The sequence below is a fragment of the Condylostylus longicornis genome, unplaced genomic scaffold (genome assembly GCF_029603195.1).
Source record: "Condylostylus longicornis isolate FDR11 unplaced genomic scaffold, ASM2960319v2 ptg000157l, whole genome shotgun sequence".
Taxonomy (NCBI): domain Eukaryota; kingdom Metazoa; phylum Arthropoda; class Insecta; order Diptera; family Dolichopodidae; genus Condylostylus; species Condylostylus longicornis.
The window spans coordinates 673327-688100 of record NW_026578125.1 but is presented as its reverse complement, the minus strand read 5'-3'; positions in this window follow the sequence as shown (position 1 = coordinate 688100).

Below are 14774 nucleotides of genomic sequence, written 5' to 3'. Positions count from 1 at the left end.
TTACAGTCGGAATTTTCGAGTCATTTGGTAAAATACCATTTATTTCAAAAATAGAAAAATATTCAAATCCGGTCATAAAAATATATGATTGTTTTTTCCAAACATTTTAAATATTTTTTTTTCTTAGGTAATTGATATAAATGATAGCAAGTTTTTAATATTTTTTCAAATAAAAATAGAGGTAAAATTTTGAAGTTTATATAAAATTTGTATTTAACAAATAATATTTGATTGTATTTTAGATATTATTTTCTAATTCCCTCTTCAAATTTTTTCTTTACTATGTATTTATATCAATATTTAAGAATTATCTTTCATTAATTATATTTTCAACTTGACACCACAGGTACTTCCCATATCTTGCGTTAACTTACCCTATGAGAAAAAAAAGCTGTTCACTTAAAAATAATGAAATGCTTTCAGTAACAAATAAAACGTTGAAGGCGAAGGTTGTGTTTGTTGTTTTTCCGCTTTTTTTTAAATTTTAAAATAATTATCAATGAAAATATTAATATATTTTTTTAATTTTTCAAATATATGTTCTAAATTTTACCTGCTTTATAATAAGTGTGAATTTATTTTAATATTTCTTCTCAAAAAATAGCCACTTCGATTTAAAAAAGGCCATATAAAATAAGGTGTGCTTTCAAGTTTCTCTCTGAGCATTGGGACTTGTTAGATATAAAGACATTACTCCTACCTTTCTTTTTTTTTTCGTGCAATAGAATTTAAAAGGGAAGCTTTTTAAAAAATGTGTATAATATCCTGAGATTTTTTACAATATTAAATTCTTTTTTACATAAAAAAAAGAAAAAAATAACAAGAAATATGACACGAACAGTAGCATTTAAAGAAAAAAAAACAGGAACGAAGCCAAAAATTCGTAATATTTCGTAAAAAAAATTGAGTATTGGGACTTGTTAGATGTAAAGACATTACATAAACGTAAGTAATCAAAAAAGTTTTATGCATTTATATTATGTTATAATAGAAAAATTATGTATATATGAATGTGTATATATGTATATAATAATTAGAGTTCGAATCGTTTACAGTCGCGTTGATCGACACATCCGACATAATGTAAATATAAAGTAAATAAAACAAAAAAAAAGAGCCAAGTTTAAATTTTCGAGCATATAAAGAGAAAAAATCACTCAATTTCCGTGAAATTTAATGTTTACATTCGGAGTGTAAACACCATGAACTTATAAATTTTTTGGAAATGTCAGGGCTCGAAAACCGAACAAGGGATCTTTTATCATATCTATGAAACTAACTGATGGATTTTATTAAAATTAACAGTTTGAGTTCTGTTTTCTACCGAGACTAACTGACGAATTTTCCAGTGACCAAATGGTTAGCATAAAATAAGCCTCTGATAAGAGCTAAATTAATATTTTTCTGGATATGTTAACTTAAAGCGTACTAGCCTCATAAGGAAACCTATATGCGTTGAATGGTTACTGAACATACGAATAACTAACGCAACTATAAGTAGCGCAGAGATAAATTTGATTTCTCCTTTGATATTTGAAAGATACTTTATTGAATGAGTATCTTCTCTTCCTGTATTTAAATCTAGAATATTAAGACGAGAACGTACCAGAAATATTTTGGTATAAGATAGGTTTAATAGAAAATGTATTGGCTGTACATATTTTTTAAAATTTGTCCGTTTTCGTGGTAAATCATCTTTACCGCATAGTTTAACAGCTGCGGAACATATAATATTTTCTGACTTTAAGTTTTACATTTAAAATGCAATAGAAGTTGCGCGTGATTTCTTAAAGAATTTACTATAAATAACAAAACTCACATTGTTAATTAAAGCAAATTAATATTAATTATGAGTTTATTTGTACAAAATAAGACGACTTAGCATAATATTTCCACTTTAGAAGGGAGGATACATTTTGGATACATTTTTGTCTCGAAATTGGCCACATTTTATTTTTATCGAGTGGAAACACTGCTGCTTAACTCTTTTAGCTAAGGGAATTTTTTGTAAACAAATATTGGTGACTGATTACATTAGTGTGAGGTAACGGAGAGTCGAACTACTTCTTGATAGATAAACTTTGTTCAAGAGCTTTAACTTAACTTTTTGGAATGTGGTACTTGGTAAAGTTACGTCTTCAGCACATTATTGAAGTCACGGTATGAACACCCATATCGGTAATAAAAATATAATTAAAAACTTAAAAAATAAAACAATATTTGGAAAAAATGGTATTCCTAACATAGTTACGAAAAACATAAGCGACAAAATCATAAACAGCTATAAAATTATTTCCAACAATGCACTTAATTATCCATATTTCCCAAGCATATAGGAAAAAACACGAGTCACATTAATTAAATAACAGAAACGGATCCTGCGGATCCTAACAGTTACCCTCCAATCAATCTATTGCCAAATATAAGTAAGATATACGAAGCTATAATAACGAAAATGATATAACATCTGAAAATCAATTTTGCTTTAGGCATAAGCATAGCACATTACATGCAATTACTAAAGTAACGTCAGATATACATATGTTGTTATATAAACGACGGTTTTGCCGTAGTAGGTTGTTCGTTGATCTTGAAAAGCCGTTTAATTCTGTGTAGATTGATGGGTTAATATACAAGCTGTTAAATTTAAAATTCCCTCAACATCTAGTACATTTGTTACATAGAATGATAAATAACAAAAATTTTTATGTGATAGCAAATAATAAAAAAAAGTTTCTAATAATAAAAAATATCAAATCATATTGGAACTATTAAAGATTCTAGATAGAATAAATAGTGACTTTTACTGATGATTTCAAACATATTGAACAAACGAGAATCAAAAGAGAATACGGCTAAGCACACAAAATATAATTGTCGTTTACTGTAAGATATGATTGCTTAAAATAAATTGTGAAAAATGCCAAACGATACTCTTTCGTAATACTATTAATAGTATTTAAATTGTAATTTGAAAACTAACTGAAGAAATTTTGAATGAAGGGCCCAAATAACACAACAATAAGAAACGAAAAGTGCGTAAAATATCTTAGAGTCCATTTACATAGAAATATAAAATATAATATATAACATGTTAAAAGGTCACTTCAAAATGGTAATAAAGCATTTTTCGCGTGTAAGAGTCTATTTTACAATAATACACTCAGCACCAGAGTTAAAGTCATATGGTATATCTAATCAAAGTCTAGTTAAACCGACACATTTATATGGTATATCTAAAGAGTACAATATAAGCTCCAGCCTCATGGAGAAATTTAGGTTATTTGAAAGAAAGTGCATAAGAGTATGTATAAACAAATTCACTACAATTTGTTGAATTTCTGCTTCTGGAACTGGTGCAAGAAAAATTGTTTTATTATTATGTATTCTGTGAACATCCTGATTTCTCACCTTTTTTTTCTGGATCTGCTCCAAAATATTTTCACCTACTTCATTAAAAAACATGTTTAGTGTCTCCGCCGTGTCATGCTCTGTTCTTCATCTTTCTCCATTTTTATTTATTACATAAGCTGGATGCTCTAGCGTTTCATCATTCCTATTACTTACAGTGTTATTTAAAATTTTCCATAACTTTCTAGAATCGCTTCCTGCTTTTTCAATTCCTTGGATTATATGTTTACTTTTAGCCTCCTTCACTAATTTTTCCACTTGCATTTTAATTTTAATATATTTTGCTTTTTTATTTTCGTTATTTGGATGCTTCTTATGTATATCATACAGAGATTTTCTATGTTTTAATTTTTCCAATATAAAAGGTGTTATCCAACTATTATTTCTCGTTCTGATTTGCGTAGTTTTTGTGCACATTTGTTTAGCTTTTTGTATTATTTTAATCAGTACATCAATTTCGGTTATCTCTATGTTGATGAAGTAATATCATGCAGCGGCTATCATATCTTTATACCCCACAACTATATTGTTATTATCAAATAGGTTGATGTTAGTATCTGTAAAAAAAATATATGATTCATGTTGTCCGTTAATTCATTTTCTAAATATTCTGTAAATACATTGCTATTTTCCACTGGAGCTTTGTAGAATGTTCCAATTCTTAATTTTGGCTTGGAGTTTGAAATTTCAATTACTGTAAAATTGTATTTATCTTCCTTACATATCACTGATATGAAATTGATATTGTTTCTTACAAAAATCGCAGTACAGGTGGTGGTACTTATATAACTGTTTACTTCTCTACAGTTATATATCGCTGCGAAGTTAAGGATGTTATGTGTTTAACTTCATTATTGTATATCCACACTTCTGTGAGTACTACTATATATGTATTACCCTGTTCTGTGATTAATGCTTCTAACTCAAAGAGTTTCCTCCTTATACTGCAAATATTCATGTATAAAATATTCAGGTTACCAGTATGTACTACTTCTCTTAATGTACTCATTATGGTTTTCATGTGAAATATTTTTTCCAATTCTCCCTTACTCGGACAAGGTGTTCCTTATATTTATTATGAACCTGACTTCTGTACGATTTGAGATCTTTATCAACATCGTCTTTTGAAATCCCTAAGTTAGCATGATATGTATAGTATATTTTCCGCAATTCTCGATGATTTGTTGGAAGACCCTCCTGATCAATTAATACTTTAAGACTTGTTTGCGTCATTCCATCGTGGCAGATATCATCCTGATCATAAAAATACGATAAATACAATCTTAGATAGCTGTATATTCTATGGTCTCTTAATCTAGATGAAACGTAAACTTCATCACCATTTTCATAAGCTTTTCTTGTAAGCTTTACGATAGGCGGATTCATTGGATCAATGAAACTGCTCTTACTTCCTCTTATATCTCTTTTTTCCATAGCTGGATTAAATGTATAACTTTTAACCCAATTTGCATAATTGGTTCCAGTATTTTGCTGACTCTTTTTGTTATCTATTATGTTATTGCTATTATTATCTTCAATTTGAGTTTTGCTACAAATCTGGTTTTTATCTATTTTGCTATTATTTACTTTATTGTTTTCTGGCACCTCATTACTATTGCAATTTTTAATGGTATAAACTTTTGTGTTCGTGTTTGTTTTAAACCACAACTTGAGAATAATTTTTAAATACTCCCATTTTTTATTTTTTGCTTACTTTTTTTATTTTCTTTTGTCATTGTACTGCACTGACTATTTTTAGTCTCGTTATTAGTATTAGTTTTAAAATTTTTATCATTATCTTTGATATTGATAATATTATTCTCTTGGTTTTCCAAATTTTTGTTTTTATTATAATTATTATCACTATTATTATTATTATTATTATTATTATTATTATTATTATTATTATTATTATTATTATTATTATTCTTATTATTATTATTATTATTATTTTTATTATTATTATTATTATTATTATTATTATTATTATTATTATTATTATTATTATTATTATTATTATTATTAGTATTATTATTGTTATCATTATTATTGCTATAATCATTATTTTGAACACTTCCCCTATCATCCTTAATACTAGTATTATACTTAATCTTGTTATTATTACTATTTCTTTTTAAATCACTTTCTTTAGTACTATTAAAATTTTTACTTTTAACATGATGATTATCTATTGAAAATGAATCCAGAGTAAGCATTCCCATCAAGATTCTTTGCTAGTACCCTATTTTTTGTTTAAGTTCATTCAATTTTTTTTTATACACCTCACATTTTTTGCTTAGTGAGCTTTATATCTTAGCCCAATTTAAATTTATCGTTAACTTTTTTGCAGTTTACACAGATATTAATTGGTGGCTCACTGCATACACTCGTTTTATGATTTTTAGTTCATTTTAAGCATATTTCTTCATTTTTACACTCCGTCGATTTGTGGTTAAAGCCATTACATTTAAAACATCTTTGTACCGAAATGGCGTCGAATACCTTGCATCTTTCCCAACCAATACACAATTTTTCCATGTTTAATATTTTAGGAAAAGATTCCTTATCTACTTCAATAATCGCATTTTGCATTTCTCTATTATAATTTTTTTACCGTCCACAAATTTATTACTTTCATTTCACCCATACTTAACACCTCATTTTATTTTTTCAGTTTTTCACTCTCATTAAACATATTGTTCACATTAATTCACTCTCATTAAACATATTGTTCATAATATGTACTATCTCTATTTTTGGTTTAATTTCCTTTGGAATTTTAATCTCATAACCACTTTTCATTTTTTTTCTAACTCCGTTTTTATTTTTTCCCGATTTTCTTGTGAATCTATTAATATAAGACCATTATTTTTACTTTCAACATTTCTTATTTTCAAATTTTTTGGGTCTACTTTCGAATTTAAATCGCTTTTTGTTTTGTCACTTTTTTGCTTATTTTTCGGTTTAACAATTAGAGAGATAGAATTGTACTTTGGCAATTCATTTAAGCAAACCGGATATCAAATATAATCAAATGGGAGATTATTTTAAGAGTAGTTTCAATATTTTAATTTCGAACAATCACAATATTAAAAATGTATTGTTTGTATATTATAAAATAATCATAATATAAAAATGTATGTACATATATTGCAAATAATGTATAAATAATTAACATTACTATAATAGTATTAATTATAGTTTTAAGCTTGTTTCTTCCAGACCAAAATAATCACTTCCACATTTATATTACAATTGGACCAGAAATTTTGAATATTTGAAAACTTTTAACGGACACACTAAAATACCATAGTTGTGACTTGTTTCTAAGGTTTGACAATTGTAAACAATTTTATTATAACACAGACTTTAAGCTTAAGAAAAAGGTGTTTATAATAACCGTATTTTTTTTAATTTTTGTTTTACATGCCTTTAATTTTACCTTACTTCATTAATCATTACACACTCTTTATGTTTAGAATAAACGTTTACAATTTATAGTCAGATTAGCAGTCCAATAAATTTATCATAACTCAAATATATTTTGCTCTCAACAATCATCTAAAGGTTTGTAACATTGTGCAAGAAATATGATGCATTGTGTAGGGAACGTGATGTAAAGTACATCTACATTATACACTCGTTATGAGTAAACTAATGTCTTTATATCTAACAAGTTCCAATGCTCAATTTTTTTACGAAACATTCCGATTTATTGTCTTCGTTTTGTTTTTTGTAAATTCCATTGATAGTATCAACGAATTAGAAGTGCTAAAGGAAGGACCATCGCTGTTTTTATCTCGGTTGCACTGTCTACAAAATTGTATCTGAATAAATACACAGTGAAGCGAAAAACTTCAAATAAGTTTTACCTTCTTTCTTCCAAGTATTGTCAATTTGAAATTGACATTAAATATCAAATGTTGTGTTTTTTTCTTGAAAAAGTAAGTGACGCAGGTGAAAAGAGTAAATAAAAAAATTTTTTCATTTTTGAAAAATTATAAAATATTTAGTTATACATACAAATATAACACTTTTATTAATATAAAAGTGTTAAAAAGAACTTTTATTTCATATAAACTTGTAAAAAAATATAACAAACCGAAAAACAAACACTTTTTTTTATAAAAAGAAAAAGATTTATAGTTCCAAATTGTTATTCCCGTTTGAAAAAAAACGGATACATGTTATAAAATTCATTTTAATAAACAAAAGAAATAGTGTATTCAACAGAAGAATTTGTTCAATAGTAGTAAATTTCATAATTCGTAAATTTATTTAGTTTTTAATTTTGGAAAGAAAACATTGGTTTTGTTTTAAAGTAAAAGTACTTCGGATGATATCATTTTGCCAGGATTTTTTTTCCTAAGCAAAATTAGTTTATGTTTAACAAATGACAAAAACTTTTTTTATATATTTACAATCTTTTCCTACAAATTACGAAATACATGGAAAGAAAGTTAACTAAAAAATTTTTCATTTCAAATATTTTATCAAATAGTACTATGCATATGTTCATAACATTTAGCTTCCAAATGTGTTTTGATTTTTGTGTAAAACGAAATACTAGTATGAATTATTTATAAAATATATTGTTTTAGATTGAATAAATCCCGGCGGGTGGGGATGCAAAATACCCGCAGTAAGAATGCTTGTGGTAAGAGTCCACTAAAATCCAGTACAAATCCAGAAGCGTCTGACCCAGAATGGACGGCTGTCTGGTCTGCGACTGATTCCTGAGGGACGGCAGAAATTGGGCGTGTGCTTGCACGAGGTATTTATTGCCAAAGTATAGGAGAAGTAAACTCCGAAATAAAACAAAATCAATGCAACGAACAAAACAAAAGGATTTTATACTACAGGTAGTAATCCAGTAAAATTGGAAACCCCACACTCTCCGGAGGTTGGTCTCACGGATTCTGGGGGAGACTACGTATTGCATCAATTTACTACTACCGACCCTTTTAAAAGAACACCTCGAGTCATGCGGACGCCAACATGTGGTAAAAGCAAAGAAAATATGTCCAAAGGCGACAAACAGAAAAATTCCAATATGGATGCAGTTAAAGAAATAAAAGATCAAAAAATTGATAACTGAAGAATTAAGAAATGTAATTCTCAGAATGAAGTATCTCAGAGAGGAAAATAATAAGCCAAAATTGGAATCAAGTCATGTAAATACAATAAAAGAAATAAGTACGTTTAAGTAATGGAATGCTGCACAGACGAGGAGGATGTGGCTCGGGAAACCGCTTGGAATCTCAAGAGAAAGAGCAAAAGGCGAAGAGCAGAAAAGGCGATGAGCAGATAAAAGAAGCCAAAATAAACTTTAGGGTCAACATGATGAATAATAATCAACTTAAAATCAATGTTGATCAAGAACAAGATTACAGAGAATTAACAAAAAAAAAATAAATGAATCTAAAGTAGAGTGGCATACCTACGAAAATAAAATAACAAGACCCTTCAAGGTGATAGGTAGAGGCTTGCATCCTTCGTGCCAACCTGAAGATATTAAAAATGATCTAAAATAAAAGGACTTTAAATTTATTGAAGTAGTTAATAAAATTAGAAAGCAGAATAAAGAGAATAAGATCGCTATAATCCCACTTGTTAATCTTATTCATGTTAATCTTTGAAAATTCGCAGGATATTCGGAGGAACCTGGCCATTGGTGCAGTGGTTATTGCACCGGTCCTTTAACCGAAGGGTCTCGGGTTCAAACCCCGGTCAGGTCACTATAAATAAAGTTGGGTCAAACCAATGGTTTGTATTGTAGCACTTTTCCCTTCAACAAGTGAAAATTCTGCTTTTAAATACAGTCTATGTATTTAGTCTATCCACCACACTATTAAAATTATTTTCATTCATATACAAAACTATTTCTAGGATTGCATATATTTAGGATGATGCATACATGCAGTCTTTGAAATAAAGCAAAAATTAATATAAAGTGGGATTAACATAATGCTCGATTCTAAGGGAAATTTAGAAAAAGTGCTTATTAAATTAGATTAGAAATTTGAAAAAGCTTGCGGTTTTGGAAATATAAGGTGTCAAAAATTCAAATTTTACAAATTTCAAGAGGCGATAAATTGAGAGGGGGTGGAGATGGAAAAAATTTTCTTCTAACAAAATGAGCTATTAATTAATGTCTAGAAGCTCCTAAAATTTCGAGCTTCTACCGGCTGGGGTCTAGAAGAAAAACAACATCAAAAATTTGAAAAAAGAAGACTTTAAATAACGGTAAATTTGAACGGCCATTTTGTTTTTCTAAAGTTTAACTATAGTATGCTGCGCTAGGGGAAGCAAGCCGCTGTCTTTATGCGTTTGCAAAATTTCATACATGCCTATGGTTTCATTGCAACAAATAGTTGAATAAGGCCATTTTTAGGCTTTTGGGGGGGGTATAACTTCTACAGGGGGGGAGATAGGTAAAAATTTTGTTCTACGGAAATAAGTTTCTAGTAAAGATCTATATACGTACAAAATTTCAGCTTTCTATCTTTAAGGGTGTAGAAGTTTTGTAAACAGACACACGGACAAATGGAGTGATGGACAGAGTGAAACTAATAAGCACTTTTTTTCAAAAATTTTTTGGAAAAGTGCTAAAAATTATATTCAATATTATATAATAAAATATAATATAATATTATATTATATATATAACATATAACCATACCAAAGAACAGAGAGATTTACCAATTCAAAAACTTGAAAATAAATATAAATATAATGCAAATGATGTAAAATATGACAAAAATTATGAATGAAATCTCATTGAGATTGTACAAATTAGAAGTCAAGCATTATAACGTTTATGTATGCCAAATAGAATAAAAAACAAGTAAAAACGTTTCAGTCGATATAAACCGATTGAATTATGCCCTGCACCTTTCGTTATTGTGTAGCAGTTACACGAACCCGTGAAGTCATTCTATAGAAACTTCACGGATATGTCTGACCTATAATTGGACATCCGACTGCCAAGTTTCATGAATCTGACTTTATTATTTTTCCAAATATTAAGAATAAGCTTTTAGGCTTGTATGGTATCTACTCGAACCTGTCAAGCAATTTCATCAAAACTTCAGAAATATATCTGACCTGTAACTCGACATACAAGTGCCAAGTTTCATGAATCTGACTTTATTATTTTTCCAAATATTTAAAATAAGCTTTTGTAGTTGTATGGCAAGTACCCGAACCTGTCAAGCAACTCCACTAAAACTTCACAAATATATCTGATCTACAATCGGACACGCAACTGCCAAGTGTCATGAATCTGACTTTATTATTTTGCCAAATATTTAAAATTAGTTTCTGGAGTTGTATGGCAGGTACCCGAACCTGTCAAGCAATTCTTCTAAAACTTCAGAAATATATTTGACCTATGATTGGACACATGACTGCCAAGTTTCATGAATCTGACTTTATTATTTTGCCGAATATAAAAAATTTGCTGTTTTAGTTGTATGGCAGCCACCCGAACCGGTGCAGCTATCCCATTATAATTTTTAGAGCTCGTGTAGAATATAATTGGACACATGTATACAAAATTTTATATTTACAGCTTTATTAGTTTTCGAAATATTTAAAATAAACTCTTTGAGCTTTATGGCAGCTACCCGAACCCGTTGTCCGAGTTAGTCCAATAACAATAGGATTCGTCCTTGGCACAAAAGAAAAAACTTGTGAAAGTTTGGTGTCGATAGCATTATTCGTTTTTGAGTTGTCGTGCGATCGGACGGACGGACGGACATGTCTAAATCGACGCAGAATTTTACGCTGAGCAAGAATATATATATATGTCCATACCACAAATGACTCCTTCAAGTAGTTACAAACTCCATACCAAAGTTAATATACCCTTCACGCAGTGCAGGGTATAATAATGGACGAAGATAAAATAAGAATTTCGACGTATATTAGAAATATTCCTAAGGACCCAAAATATGGATATATGTTTAGTAACGGAGACACATTTAAAACAGCAAACAGATATAAAAATAAATGGTTACATAGAATATAAAGCGGCGCATCCTAATAATGATTCAAGAGATGGTTGCGCTATTTTGATAAGGAATAATATAAAACATAATGAAATAAGAAAAGTAGAAAGAGACGTTAGACAATTCGTTGTTGTACGAATAGAGTCTCATAAACAAAATTTCGATGTTGGTGTACTTTACTCTCCTCCGGGACATGTTATAAAGTGTGGTTCATTCAATGATCTCCTGAATCTCCTTAAAGATATTCTGGGAGGTGACTATAATGCCAAACATATTGATCTAGAATGACCTCAACAAGAGCTAGAGAGCTAAGAAAAACTATTAAAGAGATTTGTTGTCACTCCCAATTCACTGGTAGGCCAACATATTGGCCAAGTGATAGAAATAAGACTTCTTTATTGTCAAGAAAATCTCGCCAAATTTCATTAGTTTATAAGATAACTATGATTTGGATTCGGATCATTCTGCAGTTATATTAAACTTAACTGAGACAGTTACGAAGAAACAAAATAAGCCCATACGCTGACTGGACTAGTTTTAAAGAAGAGATAGAGAATAAAATAAGCTTAAGAAATAAAGTACGAACCCAAAATGATTTGAATTCTGATGTAGAGAAATTTAATAAAATCATACACAGCGCTGCCTGGAATAATACAAAACAATATGAATACATGTAAATCCGTGGATATGACTTACCCAAGAGAAATACTGAATATAATAAGCGAAAAGAAAAGAGCTAGACGCAAATGGCGAAACTCACGAGATCCGGCAGATAAAGCTGCGCTCAATCGACTCACTCAGAACCTAAAAAGAAAAATAAGAAAAATCAAGGAAGATTCATTTGAGAATTACATTAAAAATTTGTCAGCCGAACAAGAAAGTAATAATTCCTTATGGAGGGCTGCAAAAATATTAAAAAGCCAATTTTACATGTCCCCCCTATTAGGGGAACTATGACAATGGGAAATAGAAAATATGGATAAAGCTGAAATACTTGCGGATCATCTTGAACAAAGTTTTAGGCCAAATGATAAACATAAATACTGCAATGGGAAATGTAAGAGCAGAAAACGTTATCGCTCCATTTGCACAAAAAGAAATAGTGGAAGAAATAAAAAGTTTAAAGTCAAGGAAAGCACCAGGTTATGATTTAATTACCTCTGAAATACTGAAGCAATTACCGTAAAAGGGTGTAAAAATGTTGATTTTTTTAACGAATTTTGCATTAAGGTGACAGAAGTTATAATGATACCAAATCCTGGAAAACCTTTAAATGAGATCAAGTCTTATAGACCAATTTCTCTGCTACCAATTTTGACCAATTTTGTCGAATTGCGTTTAGAGAAATAAGAGCAGGTGTGCCTCAGGGCAGTATTTTGGGTCCAATACTATATCTACTCTTTACAAGAAATGTGCCTCAAATAGAAAACGCAATTGTGGCTGCATATGCTGACGATACTGGAATTATGGCAAATATTGACGACGCCGCAGGAAAGTTGCAGCAGGCAAGCAATAGTTTTGATAAAGAAATGGAAAATAAAAGTAAATTAAACTAAGTCTGCACAAGTAAATTTTACAAATAATGTTGTTGTAAACCCCCACGTTTTAATTTAAATGGGGTAAATGTTGCGTAGAAAAATGCGGCGAAATACTCGTATGTAGGACTGACACTGGATATTAAGCTAAAATGGAAGGAATAGGTTAAGAAGAGGCAGAATTAGAATTAAAATATAAAGAAATGTATTAACTACTAGGTCGCAAGTCAAGATTGCCAATACAGAATAAGATCCTGCTCTATAACCAAATTATTAAACCAGTTTGGTTGTATGGTATAAAGTTGTGGGGACGTGCCAAACAAATCCATGTCCAGAGAATACAAACGTTCCAGAATAGTGTTTTGCGGACTATGGTGGATGCACCTTGGTATATGCGAAATGGAGATTTGCAGATAGATCTAAAGATTCCATGTGTAATTGACGAAATTAAAGAAAGGGCGGGGAGACATAGAGCTCGTTGGGGGCAACATGTCAACGTAGATGCCTCTTATTATCCGGGATTCTCCTGCAAGAGTTAAGAGGACCTTGCCTTCTGATTTAGCGCAAAAAGCGCTTCATCAAATCAGGGAGCGTTACATCTCTTTCAATCTATATTAAAGAAAATTTGATGGTTGGTCTTTGTAATTTGAGGAGTGTATCAGAATATGAGGAGGAGATTTTTGTGATAAAATACATAACTAACTATGGATTTCCAGGGAATGGCATAATAGTAGCATTCATGTTTTCCTCATTCCTTCGATGAAAAAAAAAAAAGATTGAACACAAATGTGAAGTTTAGTTAATTTGTTAAAAAGAACATAGTTTTGGTGTCATTTCGTATCCAAAATTCAAAAGATTAATAAAACGTCACGGCAACAATGTTTCAAATTGAATAATAGTTTGTTTCCATCATCGTCATCAACAAAAAGTGTACTGCAAGTGACACCCAAAGTAGTACAAAAAATAAAAAAAAAAAATATGTTCATTTTCAAGTGCCGTAAGGTTTTGTAATATAAAAATATGTATATTTAATTCCAATTTATGAAATAAATTTATTTTAACAGAAAAAAAACTAATGAATTCTGCTTAAATTTAATTTTTTACAGATATTTCAAATGAAAAAACTTTTTAAAAATATTTTATAAAATATATTTTACTTTTGAAAATTTTTTCATAAGAGCAAAATTATAGTCTCTCTGCGTGGTGGCCTTACTAGGGTATTCTAACCAGGGGAGTGATTTGATTTATAATCTAAATTCAGTTATTCAAAAGAACTTATAGAATTGTTTCAAATAAAGTCAAATCTAGTTCAAATCTAGTTTATATTTGGTGCTTGAAAAATTGATTTCTTTTTCCCTCATATTCATTATCAGGTAAACAACAGTAATATATTAACAAACCGGCTTTGCATGTGCTTGTATGACATACATATTTTAATTTTAAACGCTAAAAATTTTACATGAGCGGGAAAGATTCAAGTAAGTACCTGTTATTTTAACATCGAAATTTCCAAGTCATTTGTTGCAATACAGTACTTATTTAAAACATAGAAAAATATTCAAATTTGGTCGTAAACATAGGCGATTGTTTTTCCAAAACCTTTTAGAGATTTTGTTTGCTTCATGGCGATTCCATAAATTTTTGAAATTTTTCAAATGTTGTTCAATTAACTTAACCTATGAGAAAAAAAGTCTTCATTTAAAAATAATGAAAAGCTTTCAATACCATATAAAATATTGAAGGCGTAGGTTGGGCTTGCGTTTTTTCCGCTTTTTTGCATGTATTTTAAGAATTTTAAAACAATTGTAATTTTTTA